Consider the following 19,105-nt stretch of genomic DNA (forward strand, 5'->3'; position numbering starts at 1 on the left):
TTGCTCGACGTGGAGGATGGGTGGCAGAGAAAAGAGGGTGTGGTAAAAGATAAACGGGCTTTTATCAGTGGTGAACAAAAATATTCTGTATAATGGGTCGAATTTAAGGTGTGAATGGGGGAAAGGGGTTCTCTCTATTGAAAGCAAGATAAAAAGACACAACCACATTAAGTTATACGGAGGCCAGGAGGGAGAATGTTGACCATGTGGTATTATATAGATATGGCCACAGATACGTTTTCACTGTCATCATCATCACCCCCTTTAGATAAATGAATTTAGGTGCTTGACTTCTTATTTGCACTAGTAAGCGTTTCATGCTGCCTTAGTATTGTAATATGGAGAAAAATAAATCACATCATGACTTTTGGTCTGAGTGTTGGTTACCTGTCATTTTTAATATTGTTTCAATTTTGCAGTGCTTATCTTTAAACGCTTGTTCTTGAAGTTAGCATCAGATGGAGTGGAGGATGTTGAGGAGTGACATTATAGAAACTTATAAAATCATGAGAGGTATGGATAGGTTGAATAGCCAAGGTCTTTACTAAAGGGTAGGGGAATCCAAACAGAGGGAATAGGTTAAAGGTGAAAGAGGTAGCTTTTTTACACAGAGGGCGGTGTGGGTATGGAATGGGCTTCCAGCGGAAAAGTGGGAGATGCAAGGACAGCTACAACATTTAAAACTCATTTGGACAAACATATGAATGGGAAACATTTAAAGGCACATGGACCTAATGAAAACAGATAGGACTAGTATAGTTTGGAAAACCTGGCAAGCATGGACATTTAGAAAAGCTTCACGCAGAGTCAGGGTGGTTTTGTGAAAGGGAAATTATATTTTGCCCTGTAAAATAATGCAAAGTATTTCTAGAAATGCCTGAAAATGTGACAACGGACTTGATAAAGGGGATCTGGTGGATACCAGGCCTTCCCGAGTTTTTCCACAAGGTATTACAAAACAAAGGTTCTTACAAAAAACAGAAGCTCCAGGATGTTGGATACTGTATTAACATGGGATGATGATTGTTTAACACAGAAATCGAAGAGTCAGGATTAAGGGATCTTTATGGTAAAGGTATATCGTCTGGAGTACCACAAATATCAGCGTGATGGCATTAGTTATTTACAATCTATACTGACAGCCTGAAGGAGGGAGTTGAGTGCAATCTACCTCCGAGTTTGAGGATGACACTGAGAATCAAAAGGCAGGCTGTTATTTAATGGAGACGACTTCCAGAAAAGGAACAGTAAAGGCATTGGAGTCTTCCTGTGTATGAAACATAAAGTCAACATGATGATGCAGCAAGTAACTCGGTTGGTACATTAGGTGGTTTCCTGGGAAGAAAGGGTTGTGTTATTGAGAATCTCTAAGATGGTGAGGCGATAATTCATTGGGGTTTAAATGAATGAGGAGTGATAATGCTGAAACCTAAAAAACACAGAAGGGGTTGGCGAAGGTAGATATTGAGAAGTTGTTTCCATTCTTTAGCAAAGTGTCGAACTCGATGATATAGATACCGAATAAGGAACATCGATTTCAATCTGAGATGCAGAGAAATGTCTTCTCTCCGAAGGTAGTGAATGTCTGGAACTTACTAACTCAGAGAGGTGTGGAGGGATACAAGGAGTCGGCAAGAGAGTGGAATTGAGCCCTGGAGTAGATCAGCCATGTTCTTATTAAATGACAGGGTTAGCTTGAGGGGCCGATTGACCTACTCCTGTTCCAATTTATTAATTTCACATGCTGTGCTTTTGGAAAGTAATGGGTTATTTTGCTGGAAATCGTGTTGTACAATGTCACATTCAGGGAGAGCAGAGAATTTGTTGTTTTAGCCCTGCGTCGGGTATGTGGCTGTATTCCCAGCGTATCTGGGTCTGCAACATGACCCACATCTGGAGCAGAAGTTACAGAGGGGGAAGCCTCGAAACAGGAACTGGGGGGTGGGTGTGGTGGTCACTTCCTGATCCAGCCTGGATTTTCAAAGTACATTTCCAAAACTACACCTAACCATCAGAGGGGCCTCGATCTGCCCCTGTTTAACATGTCCGAGGGATGAATGGAACAAAAGAACATAGGGCTGAGGGACACAAGTGGGCCATTCGGCCCTTTCACACTACTCCACCAGTAAATAAGGTCATGGCTCATCTCATTGCGATCCCAGCTGCACGTTTCTTTCCATGCACCATTATCCCTGATTCGCCTGTCCATGGAAAATCAGACAAAGCCAGCTTCGATTAATATAAAGGTCCAGCCACCCCAAACTTCTGGGAAAGAGAATTCCCACTTGACTGAAATCCCACTTTGTGGCTTTATCCTAATTCCTGCTCTGACGGAGATTAGATGATGTCACTGTTTCCTTTTCTCGTCCCATTCCTCCACTGCTGACACCAAATTTTAAATGTAACCAGGTTGGTGATATTGCCGCTGATAAAGTTCTCAGACTGAGTCAGGTTCAGTGACAGGAACAAGTCAGGCAGATTTCTTTAGTTAGCCACAAGTAACTAATAGAACTAACGGATGCACATAGTGGATCTGTGGTTAGCACTGATACCTTCCATCACCAAGTAGCTGCGTTCAGTTCAAACATCGGGCAACCCCCTATGTGGATTTTGGACATTCTACCCATGTCTGTGTGGATTTCCTCCCAGTGTTCTAGTTTCCTCCCATTGTCCATAGATATGCAGCTTAGAGTGGATTGTCCATGCTAAATTGCCCATTGTGCCCAGGGATGTGGAGGTTAGATAGGTTAGTGATGGGAAATGCAGGGTTACATGGATAGAGTAGGGGGGCAGGTCCGGAGGGTATACTGTTCAGAGCGTCAATGTGGACTTGATGGACGGAATGTCCTGCCTCCACCCTGTAGAGATTCTATAAAAACAACAAGAAGTTTGGACAATACAAACACCCAGTTGGTATAGATCTGATCACTCTCCTCTAGGTTTTGTATGTTTCAATAAGATCACCTCTCATTCCAAGAGTAACCTGTTAAAGCTTTCATAATATAAGACCATCATTCCTGGAATACATGAAGTGAAACATCTAACTGCTTCCAATTTAATTATATCTTTTCTCAGGTAAGGAGACAAAAATAATCTCTCTCACAGATGAAGTTTTTTTTTGTTTTCTCAATGGTGAGGGCACGTGAAACTCTCTTCCCTGCAGAGCATTGGAGGCAGAGATATTGAATATGTTTGAGGCACAGACAGAAGGTTCATAAAGAATAACCGAGTCAAGAATTATCGGGGAATGGCAGGAATGTCCAGTGTTGAGGAAATGCTGACAGTGGTAAAAAATCACATTGCTCCAGAACATCCAGGAATTTCATGCAAAATGAAATGATGATATCGATAAAATGTCAAGGGGAAATCCAAGATGGTGGCGATCTGGAAGGTCTGCTTTGTTGGGCTCTGCATCACAGCAAGGGCAAAGTGGTTCCCTAACCCACTCCATCCCATCCATTTACTTAAAATGCTTAGTTTTTGAACGTTTTGAGAGTTGGCAGTTGTAGCAGCCTTAGTTTGTGTAGTTTTAAGCGCTATGAGATTTTGTTTATTAATGATCAGTAATTCGTGTTCTTCCTCTCTCGAGTTCAAATGTTGCTACAGTGTGTTCTGGGTAATAATGTTCTTAAATGGTCAACCTGGAGCATTAAGGTGAGCCATTGGCCAGAAACGAGGAAAAATTACTTTCTAGTCTTAAAAAGAGAGGGTGGATGTTGTCCTATTGCAGGAGATGCACCTTGATGACAAGGAACATTTGACATTACAGCAGGTCGGGCTAGATTGGGTTTATTTCTCATCTTTTAATATTACGAGGAGGGGAGAAGCCCAAATGGATAAAAAGAATTTTCCATTTAACCAACTAAATTGTATTTGACACTCACGTGAGGTTCATCATACCCAAAGGCTTGAACTATAGTCAAGGATATAGTATTATGAATGTTTATTTTACCCCATCCCCGCCCGCCCCCCCACCCAACCCCCCCCCCCCCCCCCCACCCCCACTCCCGGCGCACCCGCTTAAATTCTTGGTAGATGCATTTTCCAAATTCAGTAATCTTGCATCGTGGCATATTATTGTAGAAGTTTTCAAAAGTCTTTTGGACCCCACGGTGGACAGAATGTCCAAAGGTGCCCCAATACCCTCGTTATAATGTAATCAATTAGTGGATATGTGTGCAGAACGACAGCTGGTGGATGTCTGGTGGCAGATCCACATCACAAGTAGGGATTTTATTTTCTTCTTTAACTGGCATAAATGCCACACTAGGGTTGATATCTTCCCCATTCCTGCAACAATCTGAGATTCGGTGGCATCCTGCACAATTGGGAATATTACCATTTCTGACCATGAAGCAGTATACTTTTCATTAAAATTAAGGGCAATATAATAGATTCGAGACACTAGCGAATGTATCCCTTTATTCTTAAGACTAGTTGGTTAATTGAGTAGTTAGATTAGATTATTTACAGTGTAGAAACAGGCCTTATCTCCATAACCCTTGATTCCACTATCTTGGAGAGCTCTATCCAATACTTTCTTCATTGAATCCAGAGACTGGGCCTCCACTGCCCGCTGGGGCAGAGCATTCCACACAGCCGCCACTCTCTGGGTAAGAAGTTTCTCCTCACCTCTGTCCAAAATGGTCTACCCCGTATTTTTAAGCTGTGTCCTCTGATTCGGCACTTACCCATCAGCGGAAACATGTTTCCTGCTGCCAGAGTGTCCAATCCTTCATAATCTTATATGTATCAATCAGATCCCCTCTTAGTCTTCTAAACTCAAGGGTATACAAGTCCAGTCACTTCAGTCTTTCATTCTAAGGTAATCCCGCCATTCCTGCAGTCTACACACAGAGGAAGATTAGGAGGTCTAAAATGAATCCCTCTTTGTATATTGATGGATCATTTTATTAAAGGTGGAGTTGTGAGTATACTATCACTGTAAAAAGGTTATTCTATCTTGGGATTTTTTTTAAGAGAGGTTATAAAGGCAGAGGTGCAGAACTGCTGTCTGAAAACAGTTTAAGTAAATAATTGAGAAAGCCTTTAGGTTTTATTAAAACATTGGTAACAATGGAAGGGCAGCGGCCAGCTCTCCCAGACCAGGCTTTCTCGGCTTGTTTTTAGCTGCAGCATTCAGAAGCTGTTGGGGATCCCAGAAGGGTTGGAAGTTTCAATGCATGATCCCCAGCTGCTTTTCTCCCTGAGATCTCTGTTGATGTTGATATCTCTTTGATCGGAAAACTGCATGTAAGGATCTGTATTTGAATATATCTTTGTGCCAAGCGGTGTATACCAAGAAGGTACGGTATCTATTGTTTGTGTAAGTGTTCAAACATATAAGCTATTTCAAAATGTTCTTTTCTTTGATTGCATTTTAACTAAAGCATTTGAATAGATTATATGTTGCTTAATGTCGAGTGGTTTGACCAGTCACAACATACACTTCACATCTATTTTAAAAATAAGGAAAGGATTGAGTCTAAGCGACCTTCTTAAAATATTTTGCAGGGATCTGGTCTGGTCCACAAATCTTATAGATGAGGAGTTTCTGACTGACTCCTCTTATTGAAAATTTAGTGGAGGGGTTGGGGATGATTTATTGGAGGTTGTGCTGTGAGCTGCCTGAAACATTCAGGGAGACAAGAGGATTTGCTGACCCATCTTTGGATGGAGTCTGGGGACTGTAGTTACAGCATCTGGGTCTGTAACATGAGCAACAAGTTGAGCAAAGGTTACAGAGTGGGGAAACTCTGAAAACACAGAATTAGTGTGTGTGTGGAAAGGGATCTGTTGGACCCACCCGAGTTTTCCATTAACAGCCTCGCAAGCTACACTTAATCCAGGAGCAGAGCGTGAGGGGACACTGATTGAACAAGGAGCTGGTCACAGAGCAGTGTCACCTCCTTTAACGCGTTCTGCAGCTTCACCCCAGGGGAAAGGACGGTGCTGCCAGTGGCTGTTCGGGTCACAGTTTCATTCAGCTTCGATGTTCTGGAACTTTCCAAACAGGACTGGGTGACATAGCCGTCATCTCCCAGTATGTTGCCATCAATGTAACGATTCGGTGATGGAGGATATATATGGTGGATGAGGTAAATACATTGTTTCCCCCACAGGAGGGAGCTGCCGGGTGTATCCAGTATAATGGGATTCCCGATGGTGTACGTGGCATCTGCAGAGTATCCATGTCAATGGGGAGAGGTAGAGGAACTGAAGGAGCTCTCTCTCTATTATTGTTACAGTGTACCCATGTACAGTACACTATGTTGGTGAATACCTATGTCCTGACAGCAGCCACAGTTCCTTCATTCAAAAGCAGACAGTATTCCCATCGTCTTCAGGTCTCCATGTAGAAATGAATGAATGTGTCTTGGATAAAGGCCGTCCCCTTAATACATGTTTGAAAAAAGCATCCCCATCACCAACCAAACACTTCAAAACATTCCATGTGTACGGAGAGCAATGGGGTCACTTGGAGTGTGAAGGAGCAGACGATCAGGGATGGAGCAAAATCTCCCATGTCTAAACGGGGCTGAGTGAACCCCCCAGTACACAGTATCATTAATCCCTGTAATCCCTCTCCATTTCAGTAACATACTGCCTTCCATTATTCCTGTAAATGAAATGACAGGTTATATCATGTTATATTGCACCTGCCAAATTATTATCCATTGCCTTTACCTCTATTGTTTCTTTAATCTCTTGCTTATCACAGCAACATGACCAAACTCAGTATCTCTATATCTGTTCCATCCTCCTGATCATTGATATAGTTTGTAAATAGTGGAGGACCCAGCACTGGTCACTGTGTGACTCCACTGGTGACGTTCTTTCAAACTGATTTAGACTGATTTATCCGGTGTGCCTGCTTCCTGTTTGATACATAATCCTCTCCCATTACTGTGTAACACAGTCGAAAAGCTGAATATGTACAAGGAGAATCAGTCAGGAATCCAACCCCTCGAATCTGCTCCGCCATGGAATACAATCATGGCTGATGTCATCACGGCCTCTGTTCCACATCCCTGCTATCTCTCGATCGTCAAACTCTAGTGTCTTGTTGGAGATTGCGGCTGATGAAAAAAAATCCACTCCACATCTAGACTTTCAATTATATTTCGCATTTTACAGACCCCAATGAGCTCTCCTTTCATTCTTATAAACTCGAGAGTATAGGCCTTAACTGCTCAATTTCCCTTCATAAGACAGACACTTCAAATATGGAATCATTCTAATGAAGCTCTTCTGAATTGCCTCCAATGGAAATACCTCATTCTGCAGGACACCCAAACTGTACTCGAGTTGCAGCCTCACTAATGCCTTGCATAGCTACAGCAACACTCCCTACCTTTCTACTCTATTCTTTTACAAATAAACGATGAAGTTTATTTGCATGCATTTCTCATTATTTGAAGTACCGCATGTAAGTTTTCTGTGATATGCAAGCAGACACCCAGATCCCTCTGCACTTAAGCACTTTGAAGTTTCTCTCCATTTAGGTAATAATTTGCCTTTTTATTAGGCTGGCCAACTTGAATAACCCCATATTTATCCACTTTAATTTTCATTGCCAAATATTTGCCCATTCACCCAACCTATCCATATAGTTTTTAAATCTCTTGCATCATCATTCCGAAGTAATTTCCCACCAATGTTAGTGTCATCTGAAAATGTAGCTATAGTATTTTCTATCCCGTCAACCGAGTAATAATATCGATCCCAAATGGTTGAGGCATGAGAACTGAAATCTATGGCACCCAAAAAATTGCATTTTCCAATAAAAAATGGAACATTTAATTCATCTGACTGCATTTTGTTGGTTAACCAAGCCTCCATCCAAGCTAATAAATTACTCCTAAACTGATGCTGTCTGATCTTACCACTCACTCTTTGGAGAAGCGACACATCCGATGCCTTCACGAAGACCAGATATATTCCATCTCCAGGATTCCCACTATCCACCTTGTTTGTCACATATTTAAATAACTCAAGAAAACACATCAATCATGGTTTATCTTTTGTAAAACCATGTTGAGTCCGATGGATTGTGGTTTTACGTTTGCAAATGTCTTCAACAATGGATTCTAATAATTTGCCTTAAATTACAATACTTTATTGTTACATTTTACTCCCTAATGTATTCAGTTATTATAAGTTCTTCCCTTTCAAAAACCTTTACGTTTTCTTTGAATTCCTGTTTGATGGGCAAAAGGTTTTAAGAGATGTGCTCCAATTGCTGTATAAGCGGTATGTGTGGCAGACTGGACTCATCATCCTGCTAGTGTACAAAATCGATGGGATGAAGTCTTTCTGGCGTTTCCATGTTGTCATCTCCAAGGCCAGAATGACCACCTCCTGTTGATGCATTAAAGGGGTGGGAGATTATGGAATCTTCCCGTTGCTGTGTAACATTTTGAGGGTCTGATGGGTCTTCTCATATTTCTCTATAATCGGTGGAGATACTGAACGATCTCCTCATGTATCCCAGAGATGGGACGAAGGGAGCGATTGGTCTTCTCTTGTTCCCATACAAGAGAATTACTTCCTCCTTTCTCATGAAAAAGTCTCAGATAGTTTTTATCCAAACACATTTCCCTTGCAACCGACTCGGTGGGTCCGAATGGCCTCCTGTTATCCCAGTGTAACAATCTCCAGTCACTGTGTGACCACTTCCAGTTCCTATGTTACGGACCTGAGGAGGCTGAATGGACTGGTCCTGTTGCTGTGTAACAGGATACTGGTGCAGCATGGCCTACTCTGGGTCTAGTGTTATAGATTCGAGGGGCTGATTGGCCTCCTCCTGTAAATATACATCGGGCTCAAGGGGCTGAACAGCGTCGTCCTATTCTGGTGTAACAGGGTCAAAGGCCTGAATATCCTTCTGTTGTTCCTGTGTAACAGGTTGGAGAACGGAATGGATTCCTCCACTATCTGTGTAATTCTCTTCAGTTGTTGACTCCTTCCTGCCTTCTATGTTGAAATAAGATCATTCTTTATTTTTGTAAACTCCAATGGCTATTGGATCAAACTGAACATCCTTTCATTATAAGCTAGCAACTTCATTGCAGGAATCAGCTGAGGGAACCAGCTCTGAGCTGCTTCCAATATAACAACATCCTTTCTTCATTGAAGAGACTAAATCTGTACACACTTCTCCAGATGTGATCTCACTAAGATCCTGTACAGCAGCAGCAATGCATTACCACCCTGTTGTAAGGGTCCCACCCAGGTTAGAGCGGTCTCAGCTCTCTGGGGGAAATACAGAGCATTTATGACCAATCATTGTCCTTCTCTACTCCACTAGCATCACGGGAGATCTGGAGAAAATGTCACAATGATGTTTAAAAAGATCATAAATGACGTGGCGAGATGATCTCTACCATTAATCTCCCCAAAGCCCATGTCGCTCAGATTCTCCAGAATCTTGTAATCTGTAGCGCAAAAACAGCAAGGAGAAGGAAACATTGATGGGAGTTATATATCAAACTGAAAGCTGCAGTACAAATGCTGGACATGTTTTCAAATGGGAAATGAAATATCCACATTTGTGGCTACTGCAGTAATAACGTACCGTTTAAATTATATCTAAACTGTGTTAACCCAACTGAATGCTAATGCTGGGAAAAATGGATTTCATGAGCATGTGTTAGATGACTGAACATTTTGTCGAGTACTGAGCTAAAGATCAGGTTATTTAGAAATTGGTGTTGGATGAACAAAAGAACTAATTGAAAATTTTGATAAAAAGGACCTTTTGGGAACAGTGACCACAATGCATTGGTTTACGTTTATGCTGTTTGAGTACACGGTAGTTTTTGTTTCATTTGAAGTAACTGTCATAAATCTGAATCATGCAAGCCCTGAAGGTGTGAGGAGAAATTGGGGATTGCAGATGCTGGAGATCAGAGTCGAAGAGTGTGGTGCTGGAGATCAGAGTCGAAGAGTGTGGTGCTGGAAAAACACAGTCAGGCAGCGTGCTAGGAGCAGGAGAATTGACTTTTTGGGCCTAAGCCCTTCATCAGTAATGAGGCTTATGGATGAAGGGGGGTGAGAGATAAATGAGAAGGGGGTGTGGCAGGAGGGAGGTAGCTAGGAATGCGATAGGTAGATGAAGGTGGGGTTGAAAGTGATAGGTGATGAAGGGAGACAGAACGCCTCATCTACTACATACATTAAAGCCAGTGTGTTCTTCTCTACATTAGTAAGGCAGGTGGATCATTTCAGAGAACATATCTGGGATCGCCACATTGACCAACTCCACCACCTTGTGGCTGAACACTTTAACTCCCCTTTCCACTCTGCCAGGGAAGTGAGAATCCTGGGCCTCCTCCATCGCCAAACCCGAACCACCCGAAGCATAGATGAAGAAAGGTTCCTCTTCTACCTTGGGACCCTCCAACCACAGGGGATTAATGTAGATCTCACCAGTTTCCCCATTTACCCTAACTCCACCTTATCCCAGTCTAATCTTCCAACTAAGCATACTCCCCACTTTTGAACGTTCCTGTGTGTTCATCTGCTTTCCGATCAATCTGATCCACCCGCCTCACCGACCTAACCCTTTCAACGTCACCTTCAACTATCTATAAGATCACAGGAATCAGCTTAGAAAAATGACAAGTACCGCAGTAAGCCAGTGGATTCGGAGAAATATAGGACCCAGCAACGGACGACCAAGAAAAGAAAATCAAAAAGCGAAAAAGCATGTAAACAAAAGAAAAACATAAAGACTGCTAAAACAAAGTACATCGGTGTATGAAACAAAAGTAAAAACAAGGTCAAGTATGGAACAGTGGGTGTGCGGACAGAATAATTTATTGAAGACAACAGAGAAATCGCAAGGAAAAGGAACAGTTTCTTTGTGTCTATCTTCAAGGCAGAATATCCAGAAATTCTCCCAGAAGTACCAAGTGACCATGGGACTTGTGTAAGTAAAGTCTAAGACCATTCTTATCAGTGTTGAGGTCATGTTTTAAAAGAAAGCTGGATTGAGTATTGATAAATCTGACAGATCAGATGTACTTCATACAAGAATTTCAGAGGAAGCAGCAATAGGCATATTGATTGCATCGCAGATTATCACGTTGTTTTCCAATACATTCTCGAAAGATATTTAGCCAATCTGGATAAGGCAAAGGTTATAAATATTATCCAACAGTTTAAGAAAGGATGAAGATGGAGAGTGGTGAACTACAGATCAGTAACTTGTCATCCGCGGTCGGGTGTCTGTTGGGCTCGAATATAAAGAACGTGTTACTGGTTATATAGAAGGCAATGGGAAATTTGGGGAGGATGATAATGCATCGATGAAACGAAAACCATAAGTGACAAACATTTTTTGGAATGGTTTGATTATTTATCTTGTGGACGTAGGCAATGAGGAGCTAATGGATAACGTATAGTTGGATATTCAAGAGGATCTTCTTTAAGAACTCTCCCACTAATATCATAAGAAAAGTTAAAGTGAAAGGAATTGGGAAGAATTGGGCGGCACAGTGGAACAGTGGTTAGCACTGCTACCTCACAGCGCCAGAGACACGGGTTCAACTCCCACCTCAGGCGACTGACTGTGTGGAGTTTGCACATTCTCCCCGTGTCTGCGTGGGTTTCCTCTGGGTGATCCGGTTTCCTCCCACAGTCCAAAGATGTGCAGTTCAGGTGAATTGGCCATGCTATATTGCCCGTAGTGTTAGGTAAGGGGTAAATGAAGGGGGATGGGTGGGTTGTGCTTTGGCGGGTCGGTGTGGACTTGTTGGGCCGAAGGGCCTGTTTCCACACTGTAATCTAAACAAAAGCAAATAGGAAACGAAAAATTAGGTTTACATTCATGTGAATGTAATTGAAATATAGAGGATGCCATGCGCCAGCTGCACAGAGTGTTGCTGACAATAACCTGAGAGTATTGTGTACAGTTTGGAGTCCTAATCAAAAATAGAATATACTAAAGACGAACTGCAAAAGTTATTCTCCAGATTAATCCCAAAAATGGCAAGATTGTCTGATGTGGAAACTCAGCCTGTGATCTCGAGTTTCAAAAGATGAGAGGTGATTTTAGTGAAACTTAGAAACATAGAGGGGAGATAATAACCGAGGGACATGGAGAAGTACAAGCAGGCGAGATGAGGGAGAATCCCATGATATTCTACACGGACAAGTAGAACAGAATAATCAGCAACAGTTAGTGTCCATTAGAAACCAAAGGGGTAATCAGTGTGTCAAACCGGAGAACATTGATAGATTGTTACATTTAAACATCACAGCTGTTTTACTTGGGAGAAGGAGGATGCAGGTACAGAATTCGAGAAGATGGACTGGAAAGCTCTTGAAGAGATGGATATAAAATATGAACAGGGGTTTGAGGCTTTGCCTGGTATAAAATTAAACCAATCTGCAGGCCAAGGGAGGAAAGACGCTGACCGGAAATTTTAATTCGAATCTGACAATAGGGGAGGTGCCAGAGGACTGGAGAACAGCTATTATGATCGCACTTCACAGTAAGGGTGGTAGAGATAGACCAGGAAACTATAGACGAGCGAGTATTAAATCACTGTTTGGGAAACTACTGGAGAAAATAGAGAAGGAGAAAATTGAACTCCAATCAGAATGGCAAGGTTTGATCAGGGATAATCATCATGACTTTATCAGAGTGAAGTCACACTAATGGAGTTGATTCAATTAGTTTGAGGAGGTCACTTATTTAGTTTTGATGCAATGCCTTTGACAAAGTTCCGCATGGGAAACTGAAAAAAAAAGTAAAATCTCACAATGTCAAGGATAACTTGAAAAGTTACAACGAAAATTGTCTTAGTGTCTGGAGGCAGAGGGTGGTGGGAGAAGGCTGTTTGTGTGCTTGGAGACCAGTGTCCCCTGGTGTACCACAGAGATCAGTGCTGTGTCCCTTATTGTTTGTAGCATTCATAAATTGTATAGATGTGAATCTGGAGGGGAAGTGGGTGGAGGGGTGGGAGTTGTAATAAGTAAGTTTGTGTTTGACACAAAGATTGACCGGGTGGTTGGCAGTGAGGAGGAAGTTCTGATTTTACAGGAAAATACAAGTGGAATGATCAGATGGGCAGATCAATGGCAGATGGAATATGATTCTGATAAATATGTGGTGATGTACTTTGGAAGGAGGAACCAGACATGGGGTGCACACAATGATTGGCAGCACACTAGGGAACTCAGAGGGTGTTTCTCCACACATCCCTGAATGTGACTGAACAGGGTATTGAACTACTTAAGAATTGAACCTTGGGTGGAGCGTTTATTAATCAGGGAGTAGATTATAAGTGTTATACAGGGCTTGGTTTAGTCCATGATGGAGTACTGTATGTAGTTCTGGGAGCCACATTACAGGAAGGATGTGATTGTTCTGAACGGGGTTGCAGAGGAGATTCACCAGGATGTTCCCTGGGATGGAGCATATCAGCTATGGAGAAAGGCTGGTTAAACTCGGGTTGTTTACTTTGGACAGAGAGGCTGAGCGGGATGTGATTCAGATGGATAAGGTAACGAGGGGCATCGACAGGGTGGACAGACAGCAACTGTTCCTTTCAGTCAGAGAGTCAAGAACAAGTGAACACTCCTTTAAAGTGAAGGGTTTGAGGTTCAGCGAGGATTTCAAGATTACTTTTTCTTCACCCAGAGGGTGTTGGGGCCTGGAAAGTACTTTCTGAGAGGGGAGTTATCAAGTTTGATCTCTCAACTGTTAAAAGTACTTGGACGAGCACTTGGAAGTGTCATAACATTGCAGGCTGTGAGCCTTTTGTCGGAAAGTGGGACTAATATAGATTGCGCTGTATTTCTGTTGGCACAGATACTATGCTCCTGTGAGTATATGATGTGGAACGTCAATGATTGAGCAGCTTAACACAAGAATTGATGAGTTTCTGAAGATAATGTTCACAAAGGTTATAAGAGTGAACTGTTATAGCTTGTCAAATTATGTCAATGTGAGAAGTATGAAAAATAAGTGCAGGTTTTTTCAAGTTTGAAACCAGAGAATGGAGAATGGGAAACAGGGAAATGGCAAAACTATGAATCCACAACTTCAGTTCTGTCTTCACAGAACTTTCTGACAATACCAGGAAAACCGATTCTGGTGTAGAAAACGAAATAGTACATGAAACATAGAACATAGTAAGTAAATGGTTTGGGAGAAATTATTGGGACTGAAAGTAATGGTCATAGACAACACTAACATAGATTTATGAAATGGGAATTATGTTTGAGAAACAGACTGGGAGACAAATGAAAGAGGAGCAATGGATGTAAAACATGTGGATTTTCAGAAAAATTTTGGTAAGCCTCCAGGCTAAGTTTGCAAAATCAGATCTGAGTGGATTGTGACGAATATATGGACGTGTTTCTAGAATGGGACAGCTGGCAGGAACCAGTGAATAAAAATAAACAGACATGTGAAACAACAGCCTGACATTGTATTTAAGGTATGATTCTGTGAGTATGACTATATCCCTGACACACCATCACCTTCCCCAGATATCTCCTCTCTCACCAGCAGGACAGACAAAGCAGAAGTGGTGGCACAGTGGGATAAAGTTTGAAGGGAAATGCTCTGGGAGTCCTCAACAGTGACTCTGTATACCATGAAGTCTCATGGCGTTAGTTTACACATGGGAAAGGAAACCTCCTGTTGATTACCATGTAGAGCCTCTCCCAACTGATGAATCGGTACTCCTCCATGCTGAACAACACTTGGAGGAAGCGCTGAGGGTGGCAAAGGCACAAAATGTACTCTGGGTTGGGGATGCCAATGTCCACAAAAAGAGTGGTTCAGCAGCAGCATTACTGATTGAGCTGGTTGGGTCAGAAAGGATGTAACTTCTCGACTCGGTCTGCGGCAGGTGGCGAAAGAACCCACAAGAGGGAAAAGCCATATTTGACCACAGCCTTACTAATCTGCCAGCTGCAGAAATATCTGTCCATGACAATATCGGATAAGACTGACCACTGCATAGTCATTGTGGAGATAAAGTCACACCTGCATATTGAGAATAACCTCCAACATTTTAGGTGGCACTGTCATCATGCTAAATAGGACAGATCTTTAACAGATCTCGCAGCTCAAGTCTGTGATTCCATAATATGTTGTGGGTCATCAATAGCAGCAGAATTATACTCCCACAAAATCTCATGGCCTGGCATATCCCCCTCACAACAATTACCATCAAGCCAGAGGATCAACCTTGATTCAATGGAGTGTGCTGGAGGGCAGGAGCAGCACCGGGAATACCTGAAAATGAGGTGTCTGCCTGATGAAATCACCAACCATGACTACCTGAGTGCCAAACAGCATAAGCAGTTAGTCAGAGACAGAGCTAAGTGATCCCAAAAGCAACGGTTCAGATCTCAGCTCTGCAGTCCTTCTACTTCTAGTTGAGAATAGTTATGGACAATTAAACAAGTCATCAGAGTAGGAGATTCCACAAGTATCCCCATCCTTAATGATGGAAGCGCCCAGCACTTCAGTGCAAAAGGTAACGTTCATGCATTCGCAACAATCGTCAGTCAGAAGTGCTGAGTGCACGATCCATCTTGGCCTCCTTCAGTGGTCCTCAACAATTCAGTTACCAGCCATCAGCCAATTTGATTCACTCCACGCGATATCCAGATTCAGTTGGAGACACTGGATACCTCAGAGGGTACATACCCTGAAAACATTCTGGCAATAGAACTGAACAGGTGTTCTCCAGACCTTGTCACTGCCCTAGCTAAGCTGTTCCAAAACCGTTACAACAACATTTCCCCGATTACGTGGAAAATTACCCCAAGTATCTCCTGTATATAAAAAGCAGAACAAATCCAATCCAGCCAATACCACTCCATCAGTCTACTCTCGATCATCAGTAAAGTGGTGGAAGGTCTCAGTGCTTTTAAGCAGCACTTGCTCAGCAATAACCTGGTCTGTTTGGGCTCCACCGGGGCCACTCAGCTCCTGACCTCATTACCGTGGTTCAAACATGAACAAAAGAGTTGAATTCCAGAGGTGGGGTGAGAGTGACTGCCCTTTAAAACAAGGCTACTTTCGACCAAGTGTGTTATCAAGGGGCCTTAGCAAAACGGGAATCAATGGGTATACGGGGCAAACACCCCGCTGTTTAGAATCATACCTGACCCGTAAGAAGATGGTTATCGTTGATAAAGGCCAGTCTACTCAGCTGCAGGACAAGTCTGTAGGAGTCCCTCGAGCAGTGGCCTAGGCCCAAACATCTTCAGGGCTGCTTGATCAATGACCTTCCCTCTATTATCATGTCATAAGTGGGGATGTTCGCCAATGATTGCACAATATTCAGCAACATTTGTGGCTCCTCAGATACTGAAGCATCCATGTTCTAATACAACAAGATCTGGACAGTATCCAGGCTGACAAGTGGCAAGTAATATTCACGTCACGCAAATGCCAGACCGTGGCCTTCACCACTAATATGAAATCTAACACTGCCCCTTGGCATTCAATGGTGTTACTGTCACTGAATCCACAGTGGACTGCAGCGGTTCAACAAGGCAGCTCACCACCACCTTCTCAAAGGGGCAACCAGGGACAGGCAATAAATGCTGACTCAGCCAGTCACACCCAAATTCAGGAAATAAATATTATTTTAAAAAATAACAAAGGAAGGTTGCTGGGATATCACAGAGATCTGTGTTCAGGTCCCAGCTGTTCACAATAACCATTAAACATTTGGTTGCAGGAATCAAACACAATATATCCCAACCTGCTGATAGAACTAAAAGATGTTGGATTGCTAGTGGGTGAGGAGGTTGTAAAAAAGCTTCAAGGTGACTAAGACAAGTGGAGTGAATGGGCAAATACGTGGCAGATGGAGAGCAAGGTGGGTTGAGGTGACAGTGTGCCCTTTGGTGGGAGCAAGAGATTGGCAGCTTTTCGTTTGAAAAGGGATTGTTTGAAACATGTTGATCTGAAAAGCGACGTCTGCGCCTTTTTGTTGTTTCCTTCTGCGCGGCCCTCCGAGGTCCCTGCAGCACAGTGAGGTATGAACCCACAAGGCAATACTGGGAATGGCATTCACATGCTGCCCAGTGTACATAGACCTACCAAGTGGGGAGCTATAACATTGCAAAGGATCTGGATCTCCCTGTAGACCAGTCACTGAAAGCAATATTTCAGGAGCAAAAAGCAATTAGGAAGATCAATGATGTGCTGACCTTCATTTCAGGGGGATTTGAGTCCAGGAGTAAGCGTCTCTTACTGCAGCTGTAGAGAGCTTTGGTGTGACCCTATTACAAACACTGTGCAGTATTCTGTGCAGATTTGGTCTCAGTACATAATAAAGGACAAACCTGACATTGAGGGAGAGCAGTGAAGGATGACCAGACCGATTTTGTGATGACAGACTTGTTGTGGGAGCAGACTTTGGGGCGACTGGGGCTGTATTCCATAGGGTTTAGGAAAATGGGTGGAGATCTCAGTGAGACAGGTAAAGCTCTGACAGGGTGAGACGGATTGGAAGCAGGGATAATAATTCCCCTGGCTGTGGTGTGTAAAACAAGGGCCATAGTATTAGGTACAGACAGACCATTCTGCAATGAGATGACATTAAATGTCTGCACTCAGCGACTGGAGAACCTGGGGAATGCACTCGAACCTGGAAGCCAAGACACTGAATATAAATAAGGATTTAGAGACAGTAAAGGAATGGTGGGAGAGAAGGAGAACGATATGGAAATCAAGGGCCAGGTATCATTATATTGAATTGGGGAGCAAACTCGACAGACCAAATGGACTACTGCACTTCCTATTTTATAGCTTCCCAACGTTAATCACAAGCTCTCAGATGTTAGGAAGGAGATCTCTGCAGGTTCAACATGACTGTGTTTCTCATTCCCTTTTCCGATACTGAGGCTGGGGCCGGGTGTTCTGTCTGGTTTTATCCTTTAGACCTCGGAACAGTTTGATACAATAGAATGTCTAGTTTGGCGGATTCAGAGACCATTGCAAAGTTTATCAACTGTCTGTGTGTCTGCAGTCACGTTTAGGCCAGACCAGGAAAGTACGGGAGATTCACTTCCTGAAAGTATATATGTGAAGCAAATTGGTGTGTACAATCGACATTGGCTTGAAGGTCACTATTTACGGACACCAGATTTTGCATCTTAATATTTTGTCAATTGTGTTTAACTTACACCAGCTGCCAGAGCATTAGCCTGGTCTGGATTAGTAATCCAGTGATCTTTCCACAGCAGCACCATCTCTACATGGGGACCTATCTGAAATCATACTGAGCAGGTTATTTCTGTGCTGTTTGATGACTCTGTCAAAAAGAACTCCCACCAATTTGACTGTCGTGGTGGGTCTGAGGGGGCGGTAACTGGACAGATTGTAATTATAATTCTCTTAGGAACTGGACATAGTTGAGTAATTTTCCAAATTACCAGGGAGATGTCAGAGTTGGAACTGGAATGAAAGAGCTTCCCCAGGGACACGGCTTGTTGTGCAGCATAAGTCTTCAGTCCTATTAGAGGAATGGTGTCAGGGAACATTGCCTTTCTCTTACGTACTGTGTTCAGCTGTTTCTTCATATCATGTACAGCAAATTGAAGTGGTTGAAGAACTGGCATCTGTGATTCTGTGGCTATCATGGGGAGGGTGAGGTGGATCATTAACTCAACACTTCTGGCTGAGAGTGGTGCAGATACCGCATCCTAGTCTTTTACACTGATGTACAGGACTGTTCAATTATTTAGGATGGGGATATTTGTGGAGCCCATTCCTCCGTCATTTGTTTAATCATCCATCACCATTCATGACAGAATGTGACAGGATTGCGGAGCTTCGATCAGATCTGTTGGTCAAGTGTGGCAGCTTTAATGGGTTCGCGTCAGGTTTAGGTTCACGTGGTTCTGACCCAGTCATGTTCACCCACAGTCATTACTGAAACATAGATCGTATTGATGGTAATGGCAGACTGAGGAGATTATTCGAGGCTAGAAGTTCCAGGTTGTGGTTGAATGCTGTTTTGCTTCTCCTGCTGCTGTTGTCGACAGCACTACATAAATACGCAGTTTTGAGCTGCAATATCTGCAATGCAATTCTGCTGTCTGTCCCTTAGTTCACATC

This window comes from Chiloscyllium punctatum, chromosome 16 (genome assembly GCF_047496795.1).
Source record: "Chiloscyllium punctatum isolate Juve2018m chromosome 16, sChiPun1.3, whole genome shotgun sequence".
NCBI lineage: Eukaryota > Metazoa > Chordata > Chondrichthyes > Orectolobiformes > Hemiscylliidae > Chiloscyllium > Chiloscyllium punctatum.